This window comes from Falco biarmicus, unplaced genomic scaffold (genome assembly GCF_023638135.1).
Source record: "Falco biarmicus isolate bFalBia1 unplaced genomic scaffold, bFalBia1.pri scaffold_30, whole genome shotgun sequence".
Taxonomy (NCBI): domain Eukaryota; kingdom Metazoa; phylum Chordata; class Aves; order Falconiformes; family Falconidae; genus Falco; species Falco biarmicus.
The window spans coordinates 1,394,319-1,414,713 of NW_026611861.1; the positions used below are offsets into that span (position 1 = coordinate 1,394,319).

The window sequence follows — 20,395 nt, forward strand, 5'->3', positions numbered from 1 at the left end:
TCCTGGCCCTATGGCAGCAGATTTACCACTGATTTCAGTGGGGGCAAGGTGATAGTTCCAGCGCAGCGATGCCACGCCATACATCTGGAGACTGCTCTGCTCATCTCTACAGTAACATGATTTTGGTAATTTGATTTGCCTTCCTGCTGCTAAACGCCAGACAGCCGGGGCGCGGGGGGGATTGCCTGGCTCTGTTCTGCAGAAGGCAGTGGCTGGGACTGCACAGCCGGCTTTGCTCTGGTGGGGTGTCTGAGTGTCCCCCGTGTGCAGCTCCCGATGCCGCCTGCCTGGGGTGGGTGTGCTAACCAGGCACGCCGTCACTTACTCCTCTAGAACAGACCTTACAGAGGGGTGTGATTACGGCATCAGCCAGAGCTGTCTCCTGTGCCCCCTGAGGCTGGGTGAGATGTAAAGGGAAACGGAGTTCAGACACAGGAAGAACTAACACCCTTTAATTCTATCGCAGAGGTGGCATAGGCTGCTGAGGGCAGGGGTGGAACTGTTAGCGCTTTTAGGTACTTGTGAAACCTCTCGCAAAAACAGTTTGGGTCTGGAGCTGAGCCAGCTCTGGTGTGGGGAGATGGATCAGGTGGCTTTTGAAGGGTGCGTGTCCCCAGCCTTGGCCCTATAACGCTGTGAGAAGGGGCAGGAAATACAGCCGTACCCTACACTGCCCTGATGCTGCCGCAATTACCGTGTCCAGCTTGTGAAGTATTTCACCGAAGACTGACCGTTGACTATGCATGTGGTGAAGTCCTTTTGAAAGTGTACCTGAGCATCCCCTGCCAAGCTTCAACGAGGCACTGGAGTTAGTGCTGTGGCACAGCTGGGTTCTCAGTGGTGCTTCCAATAGTCTGCAGTGGCGATCGAAGCAGGCTGCGTTAGTGCTGTGATCCCTTGCATGAAGAGACTGTTCTGGTGTCTCAGAATCAAAGCATCAGATAATTGTGGTGCTGCCCGCTTGCTGCAAAAGCAGGTGAATCAATGGGGTTGTTTCTCCTTTGCAAGTTAACGACCCTGTGCAAGTCATGCTACTGGAATGAAAGCTCATGAAGGTAAAAAGTACTGTGTCGTTACTGAATGATACTGCTACAGTCATAGAAAACAGCAGTTTTCCTTCTGCCGTGGGGAAAGTACTAAAAGCATTGTGCTGAGATTGTTTCTTTCCCTGCAGGATTATTTCCACGAGCCCATCTGCATCACAGAAAGGGGAGAAGTTTGCTGTGCCTCTCCGAGCTATAGGTGCCCGAGCTATCCTGGACTTCCCCGACCAGGTGAACTTCTCAGCCTGTCCAGTCAAGTACAGCACCCAGAAAACACTGCTGGTTCGCAACATCGGTAACGGGGCGGCCCGCTACTGCATCAGCACTCAGAGGTAGGGAGCTCATCTCTTTTTGTGCAAAACACTGTTGTGTGATGGTATAGTTGGTAAACAGCAACAAAAAGGAGCCAGAGCATGTGAGCTGCTGTACTGCTGCCGTGGCTGGAAATGGGCAGGGCACGTGGGGTTTGCTGTTGATTATAGTGTTTGAAGCATGGCGCAGCCTCTGCTAAAACTCTGCAAGCTGCAGAGTGGAGTTTTATAGTGCAACGGTGTCTTCAGTGCACAGTCGTGCAAGACTGATTCTGTTAGATTGAACGATCAAATGTAGGAAGGCAGCTGGACTGCCCTTGGGCTGTAAAAGATCCTGCGGGGCAGACGACAGCTCTAGGAGCTCAGTTCCTGAAGACCAAAGGCAGTGTTAAGAAATGGGCAAGCTCTGAGCTGGTGGAAGAGACATTTAAGAATTTATCATCAGCTTTACCAGCAGTTTGTCTATAGTAGCAAGTGCAATCAGAGATGATAGATCAAAGCAACTGGTATTGAGACCCTGACAAAAACCCTGTGGGGTCCAGAACCTGGTTTTCCAGTAGGTTTGATCTGGTCCCTGGGATCCACTATTCTTCATTAGAATGAGCTCTTAAGTGGAGATGAGCTGGCAGCGGCTTCAAACCTGCACTTTAGCCCCAAAGCAGAATGCCAATGGGCGCACAGGCAAAAGGTGCAGCAAATACCTGGTGCGTGGGTTGGGAGCCTTTTCTAGAGCTTTGTCTCTCTCAGATCTCCTGGAAAGTGCTCTAGCATGCTGTAGTAGCTACCAGCAACCCCCTTGATCTTCAGAACCTTCTGAAATGGTTATGTGGCCCTATTGGCCAAATATACCCATTCCCTGGGAGGCCACAAGCACGTGGCATTTCGGCAGTCTCCTGGTCAAGCGCCTGATGTGTGCTGTGTCGTGGACAGCCTGTACTGTTCCTCTTGGTCTGAGAAGACAGTCACTGGTTTTCCAGTTTGCTGAACTGGAGAGGATAATGCGTTTTGGAAACTGCACCTGCAAGGAAACCACTTCAGCTGGCTGGTAGTTAGCTCCGTGTTGCTTGGTCCCAGAGGTTTTGGTGTAGGAGCTGAGGTCCAGAATGCAGCAAAGACCTGCTGTCTGCCTTAGTGCACCTGAGTTGCTTCGGTTTCTTCCCCAGGAAAACAGGGGTCAAGAGAAGGCTCTTTGCTCTTTCTCCTGGGAAATGTGAAGGTCCAAGAGGCTTCTACCAAAGCCTGGCAAGGCTGTTGAAGCAGGCTTCCAGGATGCTGTTCAAGCAGGCTGCTTCTTTTCACTGTGGAAATACATAGGCAGGAACTTGTAAATCCCTGTACAGCTTCCCTCTGGGATTTCCAGATCTAGTCGTCACCACCAAAACAAGTACCCAGTCGTGTGTAGCATCTCTTGGCCATGCCCTTGCCAACTGTTCTATTGAGTGATACAGCGTATGTTGAATCCTGCTTGATACGGATTTTATGCTGAACTTCATCAATTGAATGTTTCAGTCCTGATTTGCAGCAAAGGGATGGGAAGCGTTACGAAAGCTTTATTTCAAACTACACAAGAAAGTACAATTCTGAAGAACTGGATTGCATGTGTGCAGAGATCAAAAGCTGGTAAGATTTCCCATGTCAGCCAAAGGCATCAGTCATCTCTTCCATTTTGTTATGAACTTTTGAAAGCCAGTTTGAAATTTCAAACTGATGATCTTTGAATATAAGCAGCGTTTTATTCTAATTAGGTCGTCCCCCACTTTCATTCAGATTTCTTTTTTAAATACTCTGAGGTTCCTGTCTTTCTGCTCTTTTTTTTTTTTTTTGCTTTAAGTGTTCAGCAAAATGTCATAATGAATTCCTCATTGGGAACTTTCTTAAAGGTTGAGTTCCTCTAATGCCTGTGTGTCTACCATCTGCCTATATATATGCACAGATGTATAGGAAATAATATGAGAAATTTGGGGAACATGTGAAATGGAATTGGGCTGCTGGAGAAGATAAAATCCTAGAATAACTTTGGAAGAGACCTCTGGAGATCATCTGAGCAAACACAGTGCTCAAAGCAAGACCAGTGTCAAAGTTTGATCAGGTGTGCACTCAACACGAAAAGTAAGACCAAGTGATACCAGCCTTCGTCTTTCCTTCTCAAGGCTGTGCGAAGCCATTTATCCCAGCATCTCCCTGTATGTGCTGTGCTCCAGCCCCTAAGCTCCTCTTCTGTAGAAAGGCTTTCGTGCCCACCAGACTGTACTGCCAGGGATTCTTCCATCCCAAATACAGGTTTTTGCATTTTCCATCCCTCGGCTGCATGCGGTTCTGCTGTGTCCCCTGAATAGCAGCCCAGCCCTCCAGTATCTCGACTGTACTCCCCCAAGCTTGTATCCTCCACTCAAAATCTGAGTGCTCCCCACTCTTGACCAGGTCACCACGTCCCCTTGCAGCCTGGGAGCAGAACAACCACGTTCTCCCTGTGCGATGAGGCCATGGTGGGCCAGGAGTGGTTTTCCCAGCCAGTGCTGGGGACTGCACTGGGTGACAGTGGGTTCCCTGCTGCTTGTGCTGTGAGCAGTTGCTCAGGTGCCTGCCCCGAGGTCCCAGGTGAGCTCAGTGGCTCCAGCAGCCCCAGCAGAAAAGAACTGACCTCCCAGCTGGCATGACAAGTTGGCTGGAGAGTCTCACCAATACACTGCTCCACAGGCGAGTAGGTCATTAGCTGTTAATTGTCTTTGAACAACTCTACTTACAGAGGCTTTCACGGGAGAGACCGCTTTCCTCCTCATGTCAGGGGATTAATTTCCCTGCGTTAGAGGCTGTAACCAAGGCTGCATCATTATTAACGACAGGGGAAGTTTTTAGTTTAATGTCATGCATGCTTTTGAATGACTCCCATAATGGCTGTTCAGCATCACAAACACTTAAACCTGTGCTTTGGACATTAATGAGTGATGTTTCCTGTCCTGGAGAGCTTAATGTGTAGATACGAGACGCAGTATTTAAGAGTTATGGCATAGGTGGTAGGAGTGCCAGCCTTACAGACTTACATTCAGGACTGTTTTAGCTTCTTCCTATTTAGTGGAGAACTGAAGCAGCTTTAGTGTGTGCTTAACTTTTGCTGAGTATGGATGTAGTGTTGTGTTAAAGCCAATATTAATATCACGTAATAGCTTTGTGTGCCGCTATGTGTAAGCATGCGTGCACGTGAGAGGGGGAGGAGGCTTAGTGGAGTAGAAGGGAATGAGAGATCAAAGTTTGTAGACCATCAGCTGGCCTCTGTGTCCTTTATACTCTCTCTGCACGACTGAGACTTCTTAGCTGCTGCAACTTCTGTCTTCTGGCCTGGGCGAATTCAGGCTCTTGCCCCTTTGCAAGGCAGCTGCAGGCGCCACAGTTTCCTAGTCCACGGCGCTGCTCCTGTCACCTCTCTGCCTCCTTTCTCAAGATTCCCTTCTCTATGGCATCAAGTGTAACCTACCAGCTTTCACCTGCAGTGCATTTTTCAGCCCATCTCCAATGCTAACCTTTCCTCTCGGTCAGTACCGCGAGCTCTGCTCTTGCAGCGGGTCACTTCATAAGGACATTCCTTGCCTCTTACAACTTTATCTAAGGACTTGTGTGGTGTATTTCACTCCACGGCAGAGCTCTCAAATGAATCCACGGGGCCAATTCAGCATCCTTCTGCTGTTGCTTGTTCAGAACTCTCCCTTGCCGTGGTATCTACCAGAAAACGTGGCCACGTTTTGACTCCTCTTTAATAAGGGCGGGGGGGGCGCAGGGACCCTAACACCAAAGCACTCCCCATTATGCAGCTTGGCTTTGTGCCTGTCCTCCCCCTGCGTGCCCATACCCAGCTGTTCACTGCATAGTGTAGTAATAAAAAAAATAATAATAGTATAAATATAAAAAGTCTTTTCCTGCCGTTCTCATTGTTAAGGCTGGTTAGTGAGTTTCTTCTCCACGGCATTCACGGAGATAAATGTCATTCCAGTACATTTCAGTTGAAAATGGTGCCTGGAAGCAGATCTCAGTGCAGCACTGCCTTTTCCTGACGTTACACTGTGCTGTGCTGTGCTATGGGTTAGAGAGGATCTGTCTGAGAAGGTCCATTTAGGAATGTCCCATCAAGCTCTGGAAGCTCAGGAAATGATCCTACATGGCACAGTGCTAGGAGCCGCCTTGCATCCCTCCCTGCAGTACCCATTATACTACACGGAGGTGTGGGGCTGGAGAGTTACCATGGGATGTACAGGGATGTGACAACAGAGCCTACGTGCAGGGAAAGAGGGAAAGAGAGAGCTTGTGAGATGCTGGCTCTGTGCAGGATTTTTTCAGTATGGAGATGCAGTCTTGGATGCTTTGACCTAACAGACTGTGTTTACCGGAGTGGTTACAGTGCTCGACTTTGGCTTTTATACCATTACCAAAAAATTACGTATGCCAAGATTAAGTGATCTTGGGGGTTTTTTTCCTGCAATAGGTCTTAGTTGACAGAGGGGGCAATTCAATCACCAGTAATTTTACTGTCGGTCTTGGGGTTGGAGGCAGCTTTTAATGAAATCAATTCTCACAAACTCAGATGATTTTATAATGCAAATTAAGGCACCAGTGGAGTTAAGGGGTCTTGGTTGTAGAAGAGAAACATACCATGGGACGAAGTATGTTGCAGCCTCGTTGCACGCTGCACTGACTAAATGTACGGTTGCAGGAGAAAAGGCAGCGCGGTAGTCGGGAAAGCCTGAGCCACAGAATTGTCAGCGTTGTTCACTTGTCAGTTGGTTGCTAAATTGCCAGGAGTATTTTGCCCGTGGTATCCTCATGGGATTTAACTTTTGCCCAGCTTTGTCAAGATGGGGAGCTGATGCCTGGTGAAAGCAAGCAAGATGTAAACGCCAAGACAGATCACAATGAAATTGCTTACTAATCTGGGGTTGTTCCCTTTCGGAAGGGCAATTACAGGCAAGATCTCAGCAGGTTCTGCTGGGAAGGTCTCCCTCAGATTGGTGCGGCTAGATGAGTTTATACAAGCTGGGGATTGCAAGGCACCGCTGGGAGATCTGGACCTGTGACAGTTTAGATGTTGTACAACAAAGCAAATGTACAAATGGACGTAGTTGAAAAGCATGTCAGAAGAAGAGCTATTAATAAACCTCCAAACCTTATCTTTCCTGTTTTTTCAGGAGCAGTAGTGATTCACTAACAGGGTAGATCTAACAGGACAAGAATTACCGTAAAGAACAGCTCACAATTAATGGCTAAAAGGCCAAAGTTTAGCCTGCCAGCTTCGTCTGTTGGCAGTGGTTTCCGTGTGGCTATTAGTGTGTCAGGGACGTTTCCTTAGCATCTCTTATCTGTAGGCTGCAGGGAACAGCTTAGTGATGTGGACTGAAGTTCAGAGTTCAGGTGAAGCATGGACCTTACATCCCTCTGGGTCTTGGAAAACCAGGTCTATGTGAGGGATACCAAGCTCCTGCTACAGCAGGAACCAAGTTGTCCTGTGGGTACAGCGTGGGGTGGGAGGCAGGAGGTGCGGTGTCTGACTTGTGCTCTGTTTCTCAGTCCTGAGAATGAGTCCTGACCTCGGTGGGATCCTCTTCTCTGGTAATTTGAAGATGTGAAGGTATCTACTTTCTCGGGCATCCCCTGACGTCATCCTCAGGAGTGTCATTCCCATCCCAGCTATCTGAGGGCAGGGGTATGCAGACATGGGGACGGAGTAGGAAGGGTATGGGATGGGAGGTAGGGCTCAAGTGTGGCCTTTAACCAGCAGCTTTTCTGTTCCGGCAATGTTTCTGGTAAAAATAATGAAATAAAAAGGGGGGTGGGGGGGTGGGATTTTTCTGTGCCTTTCCCACAGCAGGCAGTGATCCCAGCCAAGCACCAGCAGAGCCCTGCCCAGTATAACCAGGCACAACCCCCAGTGCAGGTGCAGGGCCATGTAGAGCAGCCCGGTTCTGAGGCTGGCGGCGCCTTGGCTTTCCTCCTCCCTCTCAAAAGTCTCAGGTCCAGCACGTGAACATTGCGGGCCCAATGCTTCCCCATTAGTCACTGGCGATGTTCTTGCTAGTCGTGATGGGAGCAGGTCAGGCCCCCAATTGCATCAGTGTCTCCTTAATGAGCAGGAACTCCAGCAATTTCATCAGCTGTCACTGCTTCCATGAGCGAAGCTCAGCTTGCGCATGGCTCCATTTTTTCTCATTATTTTTGTGGGCTGCACTCCCCAATCACTGTAGAACTCTGCAGCACATATTTTTAAGGTGACAAATTGACCAGCAGCAAAGCACTAAATCCAATAACTTTTGCTTTCTAAGTGAGGCTGTACAAGAGCCGCAAAGCCCAGCTGCTGTTGTGCAGAAACATGTTGCATCTGACTTTTCCCTGAGCATTAAAGGACTGAATTATGTCTGTCAGCTGAGAGCTGTTTACCTGGCGACAAATCATAATGGCTCTTGTTAAATCTAAAGTACACCGACACATTTTCATACTATTTCCCACACATTGCACAGAATTTCTCTAGTAGGCCAAGCAAACAGTTACCAAGCCTGGATTACAACCCAGAGCCCCAGACTGCATTGCTTGTGAATACGCAGAAAACCTCCTGTTAAAGGTGCCTTGATATGCTCCTGCTAGCGGTGCTTCATTTAGCTAGAGATTTAATTGTTCAGGCTGTAAATGGGATACTCCTTTTGTGTCTTGTTTTCTTGTTTCTGTATCACTCTAATCTGCCTTTGCACTCGTACAGATTTTTCTTTGCTTAGAACAGCTTTCATTGAAATGCTGATAAAATGTGCCCTTTCTGAGGCAAACCCAGGATGCTTTCAAGGTAAAAAAAAAAAAAAAGATAGATTAATTCTGCCAATTAAAGTCTAATTATTCTCCGGTCATTCAAGAATAAACTTCTGTTCTCCCTGTCTGATTTCCAGGCTGTAATCTCACTGGGACAGGTATTGCCTTGACATTTGCATCTCTTGAGGTTTATAGGTGGCAGGAAAAGACGGATTCCTGAGGAACTCGGTGTCAAGTTGTGCATGCAAATAACTCTTGCCATCTCCGTGCCCTTCAAAATCCCTCCTCCGATCGTATCGCTAGCAGTCAGACTCTTGAGCCTTGCTGCAGAAAACTGGATGCAGGGTATGGGGGAGACGAGGTCATTTTATCGCTTAGGATCTTCTGAGGGCTGGAGCTCTTCAGGAGTCGGGTCGGTGGCTCAGTTCCTGGCCCTGTATGTTCTCTTTTTGTGCTGCTGACTGTGGTTTCTTGGCCCCTTGCTAATACAGGTGAGCTGGAGTGAGCTAGACAGCAGAAGGAACGTAGTCCCCAAAGGTCCCACAATAATCCTGATGTGCCTCTCCGTGTTGCAGCCCTTTCTCTGTTGATCCCTCCGTTGGGACTCTTGGGATTGGCGATGCCATGCAAGTAACGGTGGACTTCCACCCAGAGAAGACTGGTGATTATTCCAGGCCCCTGACAGTTCACTATGACACAGGTAAGGTCTGGGCACTGCATGGTGCCCAGTCTCTGCGTCCTTCAAAGCAGAGACCTTTCAAAGCAGAAAAATGTTAAGCTTGCTTTGCAGACTACTTCTAAAACCTTTTCTTTCAAAACCTCTGTATGTTTCGGTGCTTAAGTGAGCAGGTAAGGGGCAAAGGCTGAGTGTGCCCTTGTTCTGTGTGGCTGTGTGCCGGTCTCTCCCTGGGGGATGCTGGTGTCGGCTGGGTGCTCTCCACCCAGCACCCCCCATGACTGCCATCTGCCATCATTCCCTGTTGTCCCGGTCACCTTAATTGCCTCTCCAGGTGTATCTCCCCTGTCCCGGCTTTGCCTCAAAGAAAAGTGACAAATAGTTGGTGTTTAGGGGGCTTTTAAAGTGCATCCCCTCAAGCAGGAATGAGGTTTTTTGGAATCCGGTTTTGCTGGGAGTTGCTGAGTCGGAGGCGGGAGGAACCTTGATTCTCCGTTACGGTGTGCATATGCACGTGTGAAGCTTCATTCCTTGGCGGTGCTATGTTTGAAGCGCGACGTGGGAATGCGTGCCTCTGTCAGACTCGCTCCAATGCCGCTGTCTCTTACACATCTGTCCCCTGCACTGCTTCTACGTTGTTTTGCCGCAGAGCCTTGTTCTTTCTTTTTGCCTTCTCCCACAGCTCACAACACAGGACTAATGCAGCCAGGACTTGAGGGCTCTTGGGATTTGGCAGGAAGAGCTCGCTGCCTCCCGAGATAGGTGTAACATTTATATTAGGCTAGGAGAAGCTGAGGTCAGGCCACAGAAACACCATCAGCTTTACGCTTCACTTAGGAGTAAGCGGGGAATATCTTTAGGAAAAGGCGCCATGTTAGAATGCTTCTGTCGGCCTTGGCTCAGCAGGGGTATGTTGTGGTGCCGAACGAGGCGCTTCCTCAGTTGCGTGAAGGCACTTGGCGTGTGTTTCCTGTCGCCTGAGAGGGAGGTTTGGTTTGTCCCTGTTCCTCAGCGTTGGTCCTTGGAAGTGCGGTGTCCTAACCGAGGGGATACTGTGTGCTGCTTTAGCCCGGCAAAGAGCATTTTAGTTGTCTTGGGTTTGTGGAAGTTACAAATGCTCCTGTATCTTCCAAACACTTATGTAGCCTTACGACTTATTTCAGCTTTGTCTAATGTTTTTCAGTTATTGACATATTCACGGAGAATGGTTGATGCTCACTCAGAGGAGCTTATTGTTTTGGGTGACAGTTTCTAGGACGGGTGACTGAAATATCAGCTAGGGAAGCACAAAAACGTGCCTTATTTGTATGCCTATACAGAATCTATAGGATAAAATTCAGAGGGCTAGAATTTCTCTGGGGCAGATGAGCAGTGACAGTGGAGATTAGGGCCGTAGGGTTTATACTTTGTGACGGAACAGAGTGAGCGAATAATTAGGGCCAGGATCTTCGTGGCTTGCTTTGAAAAACCTGAGAGTCTTGTTCTTACTGAAACAGCTGGTTCCCCCATAGTCAATCTTTGCAAAAGTGATTTGTGTGGGTAGGCCACGGGGATAAACCCTCTGCTGGCTCTGAGATGGGTGTTTTCCCAGGAACACGTGCAGCTCCCTGGGAGATGAACCCAGGATTTCATTCCTGCCTGCCAGTACAATGTTGCAGTTATTTTGAAATAAACTACGAATTGCGAAGGAGAGCAAGGGGATAATGAAGGGATTATCTCTCTAGCTTTGAAGCGTACAGGTAAGTGAAAGGCTGCTGAGATGAATTGCTAAAGTGAAGCAGAAACGTTTAATCAATCAGTCTTTCGAGGTGTGGTGCAGAGCTTATTGCAGGAGTAGTGCAGAGCACCAGACAGCGTTCCCTGACCTCGCGTGGCGAGCCCTGGCTAATGTGTCCGGCACCACGGCAGGCTCCCTGTGACGCGCGTACAGAAAGCAGCCGGGTTGCTCTTTCAGAGCCACCAACAGAGTGTTTATTAAGAAGCAGAAGTGCTAAGAGCAAAACAGCAGTTTAAGGTGTTGGGAGGCGTTTCCCTCGCTTGGCTGTGTATCAGTACTGACTTGCTCGCAGGCAGCAGTCGTTCTCAATGGATCACACCCTTCTTAGGGTGACTTACGCAGGATCAGGTGAACATTGCTTAAATTTCTGCTGAAGCTGGGTCAGATCTGTCCCTAGCATTGCTTAAGCAAGCATGGAGCTCTTCCATGTGAACAAGTCACAATTTTTCCCTTAGTGTATGATTTGGTTGATTTAAATTGTGTGTCTTTTGGGCTGGTTAGGAGCACAGGTACTGTCCCCTGGATAGACTGTGTGTGTGGTGGCGGTTCTGTTGCTCCAAATTTATGGATGAGTGTGGAGAAAATGTTTGCTGCTATGAGCGTAATGATTTACAATGAAAACTTGTCCTTCAGTGCTTTACATGCCTAAACTCCTCCTTTTCGCCTGTGTACATGTGTCTGGGTGTGAAAAATCCCAGCTCGTACTGAAATGAGGGTGACTTGGGATGTTCTGGGCTCCAGCATATCCCTGTCCAGCACCTTAACATCAGATTATGGTACTTGAAAGGGTTTCTGAAACCTGCGTGCGAAGCACTCGTACAGCTTTGGAAAAGGTTTCAATACCACTGAAAGTCCTGTCGGTCACTTGGCCTTTCCCAGATGACGTTCAGCCCACCCTGTGTGGACCGTGTGGATGTGGGAAAATAAGTTTATGGAGGTAAGTCCTAGTCTCAACCAAGTCAGTATTCATGAAGTTTTGATATTCTTTCAGCTGTCAAGTCCTGCTCAAGTGAGATGACGCCCAAGCTGCTTGCCCTGAGTGCTGCTGATTTTACACCAAACCCAGTTTGCTGCAGTAACAACATTTATTGCAACCTGGCAGCGTAGCACCAGCTTGGTGTGGGAAGGTGAGCTTTGCTCAGGGACACGTGGCTGAGGAGATGCATGACGGGTTCCCAGAGGTGTGCCAGAGGTGCAAAGCAAATCCACCAGTCCAGTGCCATCCAGAAACAATAACGTCTACGGCAGGTGCTCCATGCAGGTGAAGAAGGCTGCCAGAGACAGGAGGTGCCGGCGAGATGCTTGGAGTTGTGGAAGGAGAATTGCTTCTCTACTCAGAGCTCCCTAAATGCTGACACACATTAGGCTCCTGTCTCCAAAGAGTACTAGTATAGTATGATGGGTGGTCTTCAAGGTGTAGGACCAGATCCTGTGCCTGTATGTGGGTGCCAGCAGTGCCCACTGGCCCTTGTGGCAAGGCGCTACAACACGCTTCTAGCCCAGGGGATCTGTGGTGCGGTATTGAAATTCCTCTGTGCAGTTTTTCCCCATCGGTTGCTGCATCCCTTGGCATCTCTTTGTCAGCACAGAAAACTTCAGTAATTAGCAAAGCACCACTGAGCTTGTGCGTGGCTGACGGACGCTATATATTGAGATGCTTTTATTGCTGTCAGTAATAAAAGTAGTGATGCAGATGGCTCTCTTTCAGTAGCTCTGTGAGTCTAATGCAGAAGCAAAAGCGTGGGGCAGGTTCTCACCCTCTTTGAGGGGGGAGATCAGAACCCATACCCATAGGAGTATTTTAGGAGACAGCATACCCAAGAGGAGGCAGCCCTCAAGCAGAACTGCCTATTCCATTACTCTTCTGTCTCCCCTTGGTTCAGAGCCCCAAAAAGCGGTTTCCCCAGAAGAGAGGTAACGTGTGTGGCTCAGGAGTAGTTCTCGGTGGTTTTAGTCCTGCTGGAAGCCTCCAGCCTTGTGCTAAAAGCCTGCTGAGGAACCGTCTAGGTGTTTGGCAGATGAATACCCTGTTTTCCCTCAACTTCCCACACAGCTTGCAGGAGGGCTGACAGCTGCTGAGCAGGAGCTGTGCTAAAGCAAATCTTGGCTTGTTTGCTGTGGATGGCAGACCCAGGCTCAGAGCATCCTTTGTGGTTCTGCACGCCCAGGGCACAGATGGGGGAGTTCAGCCTCGGCTCCTCAATTGCTTACTTCAAGGGCAGGTAGAAAGTGCGAGCAGGGTCTGATTCTGGCTCCGTGGTTGTTGATCAGAGTGAGTTTTCCTGCGCTGGCTCAGTTCCTGTCCCCATAGGAAGTGGGTGAAGGCATGTCTCCCCTCCTGAGCCCTGGGCAGCAAAACTTGCTCTGTGCCAGATTCAGGTTATTCCTATATGGCAGGAGGGAGCAGCTAAATAGGCTTCTTCAGTGCAGCACGCGGGGAGCTGGATGTGGAGCAGAGCTTGCCTTGCCCTGGGTCAGGGAGGGGTCTGGCTGCCTTGTTCCCCCGCCGCTGGGCTTTGCTGCCTGGCCCTGGAAGCAGGGGGTCCCCAGCACCGTTTCCTCCCCATTGCTGCTTGCTAGGCGTGGGGCAGATGCCAGCAGCCTCGTAGAATCATAGAATGATGGAGGTTGGAAAAGACCTTGAAGATGACCAAGTCCAACTTAACCCCGGATTGCCAAGCCCACCACTAAACCGTGTCCCGAAGCACCACATCTGTGTGTTTGTCGAACGCGTCAGGGGTGGTGATTCCAGCCTGCAGCGTGGAGAAGCAAGCCCTGCCGGAGCCGTCTCCTCCCTGGCAGGGTCCCGCCAGCCCCCCAGTCCCGAAGGCTGGCCAGCAGCTGCTGCTTAGGCTGCCCGCACGCGGGGGGCTGCTGCAGGGGGGTTTGGTACTGAGCACCGGAGAGCTACTGGGATGTGTGGTTTGGGTTGGTCAGTAAGTGATGAGCTGGCCTCAGATCTTCCCCTTCCTCTAAGCCAGCACCAACACTTGCACGATAGACAAGATCTCCTTAGGGCAACGTAAGCATAAAAAATAATAACAAAAGAATTTCTTGGGTAGATCTGGAAGAACTGGCTGGGGATCACTGTATTTAGTGCGGCAGCAATGCTCAGGGTGGCAGGGGATGTCAGAAGAGGATCTGGGTCGTCTGCCCTACGCAGGATGGCCCGAGCCACTGCCCTGAGGTGCCTCTGCCCTTCTCGGTCTAACCACAGGCAGCTTCTCTGTGCTGCAGCAGCCTCTGGAGCTGTGAGTGATAACCGCCAGCTTGAGAAAGCACCGAGGTTTCATCACAAATGGGGGAAAATGAGGCATGAGATCACAGGAAAAATCAAGGCATATGAAACACGATTAATTAGGGAGCTGATGTGGAGCTCTTCAGTCACCTGTGGCACGACAGAGAGTTTGATGTGGTGTGTTAGAGCCATTTGGGTTTGGTGAAGATGACGGTAACTACAGAACCGGGTGTGCTCGGCTGGCAGCAGGGCAAGCACAGCCTGTGCATCTCGGCCGCGGTGGGAAACTGTGGTAGGGGCTGCATCGCGTTGCAAATGGGCCGAGGGGAATTGTCAGGGGCGTTGCTGACTGCTCAGCTCCTGCACAGATCAGCATGGGGTTCCCAGCCGGGAATGTCGGTGTGTTGGGGTGCTGAATCCCTTTCTTCAGCTGAAATTGATGCTGGGCTTAGCTGAATCAGCTTACTTTGGTAAATGAGGCCACCTCTGCAAGGGCTTGGCGGTGTGTTAGTGGCCACTGTACACACGCAGGAAGCTCATTAAATCCCAGCCCTACGTGTTTATTGATGTTTGAGGCTGAACAAGTAACGGCAGCATGGATGTGCCATCACCTGTGGGCATCTCAGCTACTCGCAAGAGTAAAACGTTACCTCGCTGTGATATTAGTCTGTGGTTTTGTGCAGACTTTGGAGAAGACAACCACCTCTGCATGCCTCTCTTCTCTTTCCTTTAAGAACCCCCTTTCTACCGAAGGTCTTGTCATCTTGCCAGGCTGGCACTACCATCAGTAGCTTCCAGGAATTTGTTTGAAAACAAAATGAAAATCCTATTGACTTAGCCTCTAGATCAAGCCTTTTTCTTTGTCTTTTCTCTCTGCAAACCCACGGATGGATGTGGATAGGCAGCAGGGTTTAGCTGAAGTTCAGCCCTTGCTGTGTTGCGTTTCACGTTCCTGAGATCACTCAGGTTGCTGAGCCCTCGCGGTTTGTGCTGACTCCAGCCAGAGCGGAGGAGGCTCAGGACTTGCCTGAGCAAACCCTCTGCCTCACTGCATCTTGACCTGAGCTGTGCCTGTGTCGTGCAGGGTACCAGGGTGGGAATGCCAAAACCATTTCTGGTTTTAACCTTGGTCTGGTGTGAGCGTTCACAGGGGCTCTGATGTCGCAGTGTGTTCGGTTCCTATCGAGCTAAATTCACGGCAACAGCCCCATAGCTTCTGGTGGCCACCACTGTGTGCCACTGGTGGTCAGGTCTGTAGCTCTTCATTGCCGTGCAATTCTCCAATCCTTCAACACCAGGCAGGCTGGTAGTGGCTTCTTACCAGTGCTGAGAGGTGGGGAAACCTTCTGCTTCCCTAAGCAGCAGCCTCTCTTGGCTCCAAAGCTTTACTGTAGTGCGTGAACTGATGTAATTATTTCCGTTTGTGTTTAGTGCTAGCAGATGCAGACAAACTTGTTTTGTTTGGTGAGTTTTTAAAGATCTTGTTTCCCGTGTTATCCTGAGGTGTAAGCCAGGCTCTGACACCGTGGTTATTACAAGAGGCTGCTCTAGCTTTTCCTTGGACTGCCAGGCATTTAAGAACTTTGCAAAGGGATTTTCCTTTCTGCTTGCCTCAGGTCGTGGGTGCATGTTGTGCTTTTCTTCCTTCACTTGTGAGAATTCCCAGCAGGATTGGCTAGTTTCTGTTGGACTTTTATGTTCTTGTACGTCTGCTTCAAAGCGAGTGCAGGGTGGCATATACTGTAGGCAAAAAAAGGTGTAAATAGGAGTTTGTGCAATTATATGTTGACTTTGCATCTTAATCGTAGCAGTGCTGCAACGGACTGAGGACTGGTAACTAATACGTTATACAAATAATTGGTTATATAGGCTTTTATGGTTCAAATCAATTAGATTGATGGGTGAGTATAATTGGTCTCCAAAGTGTTCCTTTATGTCAGATCAGCTAACAGTTAACAACTGTTTCCTGTCTTTGTTCCCCTTTTCCACAACTGCTTGTAACAATGATTTTTCTTTATATATACTGTTTTAGATAAGGTTGTTAAATTTCTTGCAAACAGAGTATGGCCTTCGCCCCTCTCTAGGGCCTTCTGTTTCAAAGCTGATGGTCTGTCGCTTTGAGGGTAGAAGAAGAGGAATTAAGTTTGTGCTTCATTTGCTTGATCTTTTTTTTTGTTAGTCATGGCTTTATATCTCCCAAACTATGTAACACCCCTTCTGACAAAAATGCTGCTAAAGCAACCCGTGGCGTTGACTGCATGAGCACGGCTTGGGGGTGGGTGCTCGGAGGGTTATTTGGAGTTAAAAGTCTCCTTTTGGCTCTTTTGTTCATCCCCAGAGGCAGACTTCCATGTGACGCCGCCTATCCCGTTCTTAGCCTGTGAAGGATTTCTGGGAGAATGTAGTTTTCATCTCTTTGCAGGGCATCCTGGACTGCAGCTTGTCTCTTCTATCATCAGTGGAAATCACTAGTATGTTCTTAGGTGCCATGAACCCTGGATGCGTTTCGGGGCAGAACTGACCATTCATTAGTCTCCTTTCCTGGTGGATCAATCAGCGTTTGCTGAGAAGCAGAAGAGTAGCTTGAGGGGTGATTGATTTATGAAGTGGCGTATTAAGCATGTCTTTGCCAGGCAATCAGAAGGAAGGTTCCTGCCCTGTCTTTCCCCGTGGGCCAAAAGCAGTGTTTCAGTGATCAGCAACCCCAGCGTATCATGGCTGTAGTACCAATAATGATTAAAAATAGCCCACGGCATCCTGGATATGCGGCAGCGCTGTCTTGTGTTATCCAACAGTTTCATTGTCCTTTCAGTCCCTTCTGCGAGGCTCCTTCACACTGGGCAGCACAAAGGCTCTGTGCTGGCTCCCAGATATTCCTGCGCTGGAGTATTTCATCCTGTAAGAAAGCCAACAGCCCTTCCTAAGCACGGTGCGGAGGAGGTAATGGGGAATACTTTGGGTGCTCCATTACAGGAGGATGCACAGCAAGGAGCCTGGTGGAAAGCAAGGTGACTCCTAAGTGCAGGAGAGCCGTCTGAAGAGCCTGCGACCTGCCCCGTAGACGCTGTGGCTGGTCATTGCTCTCCATCTCCCTTTTCCTGCCCATCTGTTGTCTCACGGTGGCTTGCAGTGCTCTGGGGTAGCAGATCCTTTCCTTGCGATGGGCTGCATGGGCTCAGAGGGGGCTTTGCTGGGGGCTTTAGCTGTTGACAGCATCAGCTGTGGCAGCAGTGATGATTAGGGTGCCCTGAGCTTTGTTGTAGCCTGGGCAATGGTCCTGTAGAAACCCCTGTGTTGGCAGCAGTTATTTAATGGTGAGGTTTATAAACAAGCTGCTCCTAGGGCTGGAGTAACTAGCACGATGGTTTTAATGATGTCTGAAGGTAGCTCATGAGCACTGCCTCAGAGAAGCACTTAAAAATGACTGTCACTGCCCTGTGTTTTGCTCTAGTGCTGGAAATACGAGCGTGGGGACTGACAGGTGGCCTTTGTCAGAGACCCAGCACACTTTGTAGGTGATGCCATTAGCTTCCTGACAGCAAAACAGCTCAGAGCAGCGCTCCTGGCTCTGACCGAGGTAGCTCTGTGGGAGGTGCAGCCAAAAGCATATGGTGGGGAGGGCTGGATCCCGCCGCAGGGGACTCCTCTCGCTTTCCAGAGATCGTTAGCCTGGTGAAGTGACTCCCTTCTCCGGTGGTGAAGTGGTACCAGCAGACCTTTGCATGCTGTTTGAAAACCCAGAATATGCTGGCGATGGTGAGGCAGTTGGGTATCGTGATAGCAGCAGGAGCAAAAGAACTGCTCAGGGGATTGATGTGGAGGTAGAATGACACTCTTCTGAGTGAAGAGCTCGGCTTTCGTTGCTTGCTTGTATTTTCAGTGAAAAAGCAGCAGGACCTGTCTCTTTTAGAAGAGGTGAGAGCCAGGCATAGTTTTCTGACAAACTGGGCAAATTAACTTAAACTTGCTTTCCCTGTTACCCAAATATTCTGAACCTGACTGTCATGCACTCCTAAAAAGGTTTAAAATCCAAATTCAGCGAGGAGGGAGTTACAGGGATAGAAGGAGAATATTACGGTGAGGACGAAAGGCAGCAGAGTGCTGTTTTGTTTCTCTTCAGTCTAATCCATCTGGCTACCAGCTTCCTAATATTTAGAGCAGTAATCGATGGAGGAAGGTACTGGCTGTTGAATGCTGGGAACGCATTCTTCATAAAACCTGAAATTTGTTTTGAAATCTTGTTCAAGGGTTTGCTTAATATTCAGAAAGATATTTTAGCTCTTCTGTAAATTCCCTCTCCTCCTGCACAACAGGCCCCCCAGAGGATGACCCAGTGCTGGGTTTCTTACTTTCAGATAGTTAAAAGTTACCATGATGTGCTAAGATACCGGTGGCCATAGCCATGCAGATGGATGCTGGAATAAAACACGGTGGTGTTCCCGCTGTCTCAGAGAGCATCGCTCAGGAGTGCACAGCCCAAAGCACCTGCTCTACTGCTGTGTAAGAAGCCTCTCTTTTAATTTCAAGTTCAGGTGTTGCTTTGTTCAGGTTGCAGAGTGAGCTGTGTCCTGCTGTCTCTGGGAAATACGTCAAAAGCATGTAAGAATGAGAGAGCTGACAGCCTGTAATAAGATCATCGTGTTGTGTAAGTAACGATAGGGCAGGTACGTCTGGATTCAGTAAATGTGCTTCCATGGCAGCAAAGCGTCCCAAAGCACAGACCCACGGACATTACCCCATCAAGTGAAATACCTAGGGCTACATTGCTGGTACAGTACAGAGATTGTTTTGTTGTTGTTTTTTTCTTTTCCTCCAGACTTACATATTAAACCATCAAGAGTCTTAAATAAATGTCACATCCAATTTGGCACCCAGGCCATGAAGCCTGCAGCTGCCCTGGGCCAACCCTGACAGCTCTGCTGTGTCAGTTTATCTGCCTGGCAGAAAGACCTGCTGCTCCCCCCTGGCTCGCTGGCATCCGCACGCTCTCGTCTGTACCGGGAGGTTTGTGGGTTTACACAGTCAGCACGATGCCAGATCCTTCTCTCTGTGGTAGAAGGTGCTCCGGCAAAGCCCTCCAGCCTTCAGAAGCGTCCTCGGTGCCTGCAGCCGGGAGTGTAAGTGCTCTCCAGGAGAGCAGCGGTAGGGGATGCTTAGCAAAGCGTGTAGAAGCAGGCAGTGCATATGCTTTCTCCCTCGTGGGCCTTGGAGGCAGCATTTTTCTGTGCTGGAGGCTTTATTCACGTCTTTGTTTAATCGCTTCTGATGGTTTTACCTTCCAAGCCTTTGTCCAGTTGCTTTGTGGATTTATAGCGATGAGCGTCTGTAGGCACCTATGGCAGTACGTTCCAAAGGAAGGAATATTCCTTGGAAAAGTACTAGAACTACTTTTCTCTCATTTTAACTAATACCATTTCAGGCCCTCGGGTTCCTGTTTTACAACAAATTGTGACAACTTTTTCCTCGTTCACTTTTTCCCAGGCCATTCATACTTCTACAAACCTACCTATCTCCTGTGTGGTTTCTAGGTTGAGGAATCCTGTTCAGTCTTCGTATAGAAGCTGCTCTGTACTTTGGAGAAGGGCAGAAATTTCAAAGGCTTCAGTCTGGTTTTTAAGATCAGAACTATACCCATTATTTCAAGACCCACCTGGCCATGGGTTTAGACAGGGAGATCATGATAGTTTTCGTGGAGTTCATTTTGCAGTAGTTGAAGATGTCAACACCAGGCTAGACAGGAACTCCTTGACAGCTGGGAAGACCTACATCATGCTGTCAAACCACAGATCCGTGGTCATCCACAATCGGAGTAAAGTCATAGCCCACTCCAGTGGAAGGCTTTTGTTAGTCAAGAAGAGGAGGATCAGGAGAACCTGAGGTTCGTTGGGAAGATTCATTTCAGTAAGACATGCTGCCCAAGGGTAAAACTAACGTACGGCCTCAGAGGGATGTTGGTGCTTTTTTGAATGGCGTAGGACAAGTAAACCATCCATGACATCAGGGTGTGTGTCCCTGGGCTTCAGGGTAATGGAGCTCAGTGCTTCCCATTCCGGTTCCATCCATGTTCCAGCTCATGTTTTGGGGAGGAAAGGTCGCATTTCCTCGGAGAGCAAATTGCCATCTGTGGGAGCCCTAAGTCCGTGAGGCCAGGTCCCCGGGCTCGCAGAGGGTCTGTGAGGCTGAGGAAGGTGTCGGCACTCCTTACCTGGGACGGCGTTGAGCGGTAGCACCTAACAGCTGCAGGCAGCGTACCTGCTGTGATATTCACTGCAGTTTCTTCCCCTCCAGCTTTGATAAGATGGCAACCTTCTTCAGCCTTCTTGTCCAGTAGTGCGCAGGGCAGGGTGCTTTGCTGGCCCCGAACGTTGAGGCCATCCGGCTGTAGGATGCTGAATTGCCTTGTGCTGTCCCGGCTTCCAGCACAACGAGGTATCCCTGCCCCTTCTCTGGGGCTGGGGAGAGTTCGGAGGTGGAGGGTTCTGCGGGGAAGGCAGGGCAGCACAGGACTTGGAAGTGCCTTTGGGCGTCAGCACCTGTGTCTTCGTGGTGCTGAGAGGTGGGGCAGGCTCT

General features: G+C 49.4%; 1 protein-coding gene and 1 pseudogene across 1 annotated transcript in view; one reads left to right on the top strand and one right to left on the bottom strand.

The window, feature by feature from the left end:
• LOC130143468 (heat shock factor protein 5-like) overlaps positions 1-20,395 on the bottom strand; it is a 244,798-nt gene that overhangs the window by 64,223 nt on the left and 160,180 nt on the right. The window lies entirely within an intron of this gene.
• The window catches only part of LOC130143466 (hydrocephalus-inducing protein homolog), a 66,605-nt pseudogene that overhangs the window by 12,393 nt on the left and 33,817 nt on the right, over positions 1-20,395 (top strand).